Source organism: Homarus americanus, unplaced genomic scaffold, assembly GCF_018991925.1.
Source record: "Homarus americanus isolate GMGI-L3 unplaced genomic scaffold, GMGI_Hamer_2.0 scaffold45562, whole genome shotgun sequence".
NCBI lineage: Eukaryota > Metazoa > Arthropoda > Malacostraca > Decapoda > Nephropidae > Homarus > Homarus americanus.
The window spans coordinates 8,119,656-8,126,645 of NW_024744839.1; the positions used below are offsets into that span (position 1 = coordinate 8,119,656).

The window sequence follows — 6,990 nt, forward strand, 5'->3', positions numbered from 1 at the left end:
AGGGGCCCCATACTCCGGGCCCTATACTTATTGTACAGGGGCCCCATACTCCGGGCCCTATACTTATTGTACAGTGGCCCTTATGGTTGTGAATATATTATATAATGAAATACTCAGTGTACACTTGAAACAAGGTTATACGCTGGCACGCTGCGCGACAAATTAGTTTCAGTGGGCATGTACCGGCTCCTGAATGTACCTGAACCTACTCCAGTGTTGGTCAAGTCTTGTCTTGAAAGAGCTCACACTCGGTGCCGTCACAACACTCTCTGGTAAATTGTTCCAAGAGTTTACAACCCTCACTCCAAAAAAGTTTGCCCTCACAGTTTTCTGGACTTGCGGCTTCTTCAATCTTGAGCTGTGACCCCTTGTGGGGCGAGCGTCCGTCAGCTCCAAGTAAGGACACTCAACTGAATAGTGCCCCCTGAGATGCTTATGCACCTCAACTAGGTCCCCCCTTGCCCGTCTGTAGTATAAGCTAGACAAGTTCAGGCGCTCCAATCTCTCAGGGTAGCTGAGGTGCCGAAGTGCAGGCACCAGTCTGGTGGCCCTCCTTTGAACATTTTCAACTTGTTCCATTCATCCACTACTCTGTTTCCAAACCAGTGTTTACCTATTTCACGCCGAAATCTAAATTTGTCTAATTTAAAACCATTGTTACGAGTTCGCTCCTGGTTGGATAGTTTGAGTACTTTTAGGGCAAACGTTTTCGGAGTGAGCTTTGTGAACTCTTTTAACAACCTGCCAGAGAGTTGTGACGGCACCGAGTGTGGGCTGTTTCAAGACCAAACTTGACTAACACTGGGGCTGGTTCAGATACAATCAGGAGCCAGTACTTAGCAACAGTGCGTAATAGAGACGTGACCAACAGCACAAGCGGCTAACGAGCCGATAAGTGGCTAAGAGGACAAAGGTAAAAACAAAAGTATAAATGGCAATAAAAAATAACGATATATATCTCAGGCTGTCATCACTTGTAAATCATTGTGAACTTGCTTGGAGATTTTGAATGGATATCCCAATATATATAATATAAAATACTGTGTATCACGACAAAATATAATTAAATAATTAAGACGAGTAAAACATGTTAAAAACAGGATAGGAATGACCAAAGGAAAAAGTTTATATGTTAACAAGGGTAAAACGGAGGGATTGAAGTACAGTACACAATATGTCATTTTAGCATATAATACTCCTGACAAGTGTGGGGAGCGGATTGTGTTGTGTGAAGTGTTTACTCTTGGCAGCTGGCAGGTGAATAGTCTACTGTTCCACTGACTTACGCTTCATAGTTTTGGTGAGAACATATTTATAAGGGTATGGGAGTAGTTATTTTGTTTTATGTGTAAACGGTTGGATGACTTCTGGCTTAGTAATACTACACAACAGGGTCTCCACTAAACCAAAGGTTTGACGAATATGATTTGTTGGGTATTATTGCAGTTTCAGCCCAATTCGGTTTGAGTAATTTTGTGGTTGGGGTTTGGAGGGATAAGTAACCACACATTTGCGACGGAAATGAAGGTCAAATTCGAATGAATCTGACCAAATACCATGGGAAAAACAAAAATGGTTAAGTGATCTTTTCGGTCATACTCCTATTTGGAAATCGTTCAAAACGCACCAGAAACCATCGGAAAACCATAATTTCAACCTAACCGAATCTAAACTTAAAATCCTAAAATTCGCTGCATTATTGAAACTATAATAATACCCCCCCAAAATTGGTAATTGTGCAGATTACAGCAACCAAAGAATTCCGGAAATTCACATCACTCTCTAGAACTATTTTTTCTATTATCCATTTCGGTAAATGTTTACTTTAGGACACGAGTTCCTAGTGGTTGACCATCATATTTGTCCAGCGTATTTTGGTGTGTTTTAAACGAATCTGACCCTCATTTATTGCGGAAATTACTATTTCTATTTTTTGCCCCCCCCCCCCCACCAACAATAATGGGGGAGAGCCTGGGGAATCTGGGTTTTTAGGTGGGGGAGAAAACGAAAACGTCATCAGACCTAACAAAACCTAACCTAATTCCTAGCTGGGGGCTCTGCCCCCGGACCCCCAGTAGGCCTAACCTGACCCCTAGCCGGGGCTCTGCTCCCAGACCCCTGGTAGGCCTAGCTTAAACTAACCTAAATGTTTCAGTAGTTTAAAACTTTGGGACGCGCCATGTCCGAAAGTACAATACCTTAATTAGAAGTGTAAGGACCAAGGATAGGTACAGGGTCATCAACTTCCTCCTCCTCGTCGGACCCTTCTTTGAGTGGCACAGGTGCAGCACGTTCCTGGCGAGGGTGGGTTCTTGGTCCTTGAGGTGGGTAGAGTCACGCTGCTGTGGTAAAGAACCGGTGGTGACGATCTGAAGGGTGTTGATCCAGTAAGAGGTATCGTGCGAAGTACTGCTGGAAGTATTCGCTCTTCATCCCAGGTCTCTTGGTCCACTCCTTGACGTCACGCCACAAGCTTTGGGTGGTCTGAGTCTGAACTCGAGCGTCATTGGGGTCCACAAATTGCTCAGAGTGGTTAATCACCCAATGAGTGAAACCCTCAGATTGCAGTGATGAGTATGCCTTCCATCCATCGCTAACAATGATGCTCCGAGGATGAATATAGCGTTTAATAAGAGGAATTAGTGTTTTCGCCGGTCTGTCATGGTTTACTTCATTTAGGGGCACAATAAATTTTTTCTTATTCTCCCTTTCAATGCCCCCAAACACCCACACTGTATTCGACTGACGACCTCACTCACACTTCCGCCTAACAAAAAAGGTCTCGTCAATTTCAACCACGTTACCATCACCACCTATGCGCTCCTGATTTTCAAGCCATTCTAAAGTTAACTTGAAGCAAAAACTCCTCCAGTCTACACTTGTTCTAGATGACAGTTGCAGGTGCTCAAAACTGTCTCGTGATCCCAGCACTTTTGGAGCCAGTGTTTAACGAAAATCACAAACTTCCACAGAGGGAAGTGAATGTGATCAAGGAAAGTGGCGTTATCGTCTGAGATAACGTATTTAAAAATTTTCGAAATTTTCTTCTTAATGAACCTCCTTGAACGATTGCCGAACCACTGTTACTTGTCCTTTCTAAGTTTACACGGTAATTTACAGTGCAGTCCCCGACTTACGACGGAGTTAGGGACCCAAATCCAGGTCATAAGTCGAAATGGTTGTAAGTCGAAAATGCTTAAATAATACCTGTACATAGAAAATCTAAAATGGGTGTCTCTTTTTCTTCTCACCACCACAAAACTCTCACTTTTAAGCTTGCCAGCCATTTTAAAGTGAATTACAAAATTTTTTTTTGTCAGTACACAGCGCAATCACTGACGTTGGGACTCGAAGATACGTAATGTGACAAAATTTTGGTACGACTGAGGCGGTCTTATGTCCGTGTGGTCGTAGTCGAGTATGGTTGGTCATAAGTCGAGGAGGAGCTGGATATACTTCTGTCACAAATTTATAATAATGAAGTTATTGAATTTTAAAAAGAATAAAATCAGCGTACCTGTCCCTGACTTGAAGTAAGGTAAAAAATACCGTAACAGCTATTTATATTATTGTGGAGGCTGACCACGCAACTCTGGGTAATTAACTAGCATATGGCACCCCCGGTTAGGTGGTTAGGTAAGGTTTGGTTTGGTTGTATTGTATAATCCACAAATCACTTCGGGTTATTACCTTGCATTTGGCCCTAGCTGGGGGCTAAGGTCACCGGGGGTTCGGGGGCGAAGCCCCCGTTTAGGTGGTTAGGTAAGGTTTAGTTTGGTTGTACAGTATTGTATAATCCACAAATCGCTGGTTTTTTTTTTGCTCTCCCACGCCCAAAACCCCAAATTCCCACACTCTTTCCCAGTTCAGTATTGTTATAGGAGTGATTTCTGACAAAAACGAAGGTCAGATTTGAACTAATCACATCAAAATCCATCAGAAAACCATTCTTTTTTTTTAATTTCATGGTTGCTGTAATTTGCATATTTATCCCAAAAATTTAAGGTCGAACAGAAGTTGGGGCTGAAATTGCAAATTTACCATTTGTTGAACGTTGGTTAGTAGAGTGTATTGTACTTGTGGGTTTTGTGTGTTGCGACCTCTGTGCCTTTGGTGTTTAACGGAGGATTGATATTTAAAGCCCATTTGTAATTTCTAATAGCACTACCATCAGAAAGAGTTGATTGATTTCGTTCATTTTTTCCACATGTTCTTATCATTATAATAAGTATTTTAAAAGAGGCGACATTTTATTTTAATAATATTTAAAAAATGAGTTTTTCTATCTATGATCACAAATCACCTGTAGTAGGCATGAATGATGAGGGAAATTTCTTGGTAAAACACACTGAATAACTGAACATATGACACTAAAATGTCAGGTTAATATTGAGAGATGCCTGCCGCCACATTATTTGTTTTGACGTTTCTTTTCTTACTATATTTTCATCAGTAAGATCGGTATAATATTCATTTCTTGGTCAATAGCTTCGTTTGGTAGATAATTAGGCGCCTAGGCATACACTACTTTATATTGGTGATGATGCTGCATCCTGGTTGTAAACAGCCAATTATGTTGATGTATTTTATTTCAAAACGCTCCGCTGCGCATTGCTGGCGCCTTGACTGATGCCTACATTCAGTAAATGTTTATGAGCCACGCGGTCCAGGTGCCTTCTCTCATGTCCACAAAACACTTAAAAGTACTGTACACCATAGAGGAAGTTCTTTCTGTTTAATATACTCGGGGGTTTGTAGGGTGGAGCCCCATGGCTAGGGGGTTAGGTAGGTTTCTTTGGTTAGGTTGGTGCAGTCTTCTAACAACGCTTCTGCCACATATTTTTCTTATCAACTAAGGTTAGGCTAAGTTTAATTTAGAATTAACCACTTTTTAACACATTTACCCAAACTACGACTGTGTCCTCTACCAAATGCAGTGAAATTGCGGTTTTTAAAATAATTTTCTATGAATAATCTGCAGTGGGTATCTCATCAATAATTACCAGATGATGTCTCTACGTGCTTTGTTCATGAAGAAATGGATTATTTACTATAAATACTCCTCTAAAAAATCTGCCGAGTTAGCTCGTGTTCAGTTTGTTTACAACCAACCTGCTCGGTCCGAGTGTACTGTCACATCCACAAAAAAAATTAAAATTACCTTATGTCGCTTCAACAAAGTTGCTTTCATTAGATATCAAAATAAGTACAGTACTGTACTTTGTTTTTAATATGGTGGGGGTCTGTGGGCTGGAGTCCTTGGCTAGGGAGTTAGGTAAGGTTAGGTAGGTTGCTTTGGTTGGTTATTCAGGTTCTAATAGGTTCTAGTAAATGTCTCCTGTTTTAAAGTACTTTCTATAATGATAAGAACATGTGGAAAAAAAGAAAAAAATCGAACAACTCCTTCTGGTGGTAGTGCTGATATGACTTTCTGCCTCATTTACACGTAATTGCAGGGTCTCAATTGTTTTTCTTACTTTAACAACACAACATACATATACGGTATCATTTCTCACTCTTTATTTTTTTAATTTTTGTATATTTATTTATTTATTTATTTTTATTATTATTATTATTTAAAATTTGTATACATTTTTATTATTATTATTAGTTTCTTTTATTGTAATTGTTATTTATTTTTATATATTTTTATTAATTTTATTGCAGGGGGCCACCGAGTTAGTTGATTTTTATTTCGTGGTCCTCCATTATTCGCGGATTACACCCTGGATGTACCCAAGAATGTCTGTGGGTGGTTTTAAAGTTGCCGGCATTTTCGAGGCTGGGACAGGGAACCATTCGTTCTAGAGTCAGTAATTTCCTTTATCTGTATTGTAAATATGTATGTGTGTGTGTGTGTGTGTAGACACACACAAAACACATACAAATAAATAATAATTGGAAAATCCTCTCACAAATAATCAGAAACAAATTTATTAAAAATGTGACAGTTTACCCTCAAGTCAGTGCTCTATTACAGTACTTTTTTAATAGAGCACGGACTTGAGGGTAGACTCGCATTTTTAATAATTTTGTTAATAAATTATTTGTGAGAGGATTTTCCAATTATTATTTATTTGCATGTGTTTTGTGGGTGTGTGTCTACACACACACACACACATATACAATCCTACAGGTAAAAGACATAATTGTCCTAAGGGCAAACACATAAAGGGAATATATACATTTCTTTATACAAAAGTAAAAATGTATCCCCCCATCTGCAAATGTAATTCGCGGATTTGGCAATTTGCTGCCATTTTGAGAACCTGACCCCAGCGAATTTAGGGGGCCCCTGTATATTGATTCTTTTATAGGAAGATAGAGGAAAAACAGTACTTTACGCTATAACATTTCTGTTTGAAATTTATATAGTAGTATATGTTTTTTTTAACTTTTGAATTTCATTTTAAAAAATGAAATTCTGATAACGCAAAGTGGACACAACTTAAAAGTAGAGGCAGATTGTGGGGTAAAAACACGCATAAAATTGGCAAAACCAAACCTAATGAAACCTAACCTAACTATCACAGTAAACTATAGACTGCACTTTGTTTTTATAAAACCCGAGAATAACATTAATTTTGCTTAATAAATTTTCTGTTAACTGGGGGTACAATTATGTGATTGAACAACGTAGCAGACAATTCTCTAAGTTTAAGTTTGATATACGGTTGCGTTGATAATTTTTATAAACACCATTGATGAGAAAGCTGCCTCACAGGCTTCCAAATTATATCAGAACATTAATAGCTCGTTTTTAGCTGCTGAATGTCAATTTAATAAATAATGCTGAACATTGATATGTCATTATACAGTAGATGGTAAAAATCACCCTTGCCTCGTTGTCAGCCAGTAATTCTGAACCACACTGTTTTACATCTGTCTTGAACAAAAACTGAACAAAATACAAAGATTCAGTAAGTAACTATAGGAATCTATCAATGAAATTTGCTGCCATTTTTTATCTGCATCCATGGGAAGTACAGA

At 39.0% G+C, this 6,990-nt stretch overlaps 1 protein-coding gene across 3 annotated transcripts in view; it reads left to right on the top strand.

Annotated features, from left to right (window-relative positions):
* Positions 1 to 644: 644 nt before the first annotated feature.
* The window catches only part of LOC121878058 (protein phosphatase 1K, mitochondrial-like), a 41,692-nt gene continuing 35,346 nt past the window's right edge, over positions 645 to 6,990 (top strand). Inside the window, exon 1 of one of the 3 annotated variants that reach the window (XM_042384036.1) lies at positions 645 to 913. The gene's annotated coding sequence lies outside the window, so the exon portion shown is untranslated. The other 2 variants (XM_042384034.1, XM_042384035.1) reach the window with 2 other exon arrangements.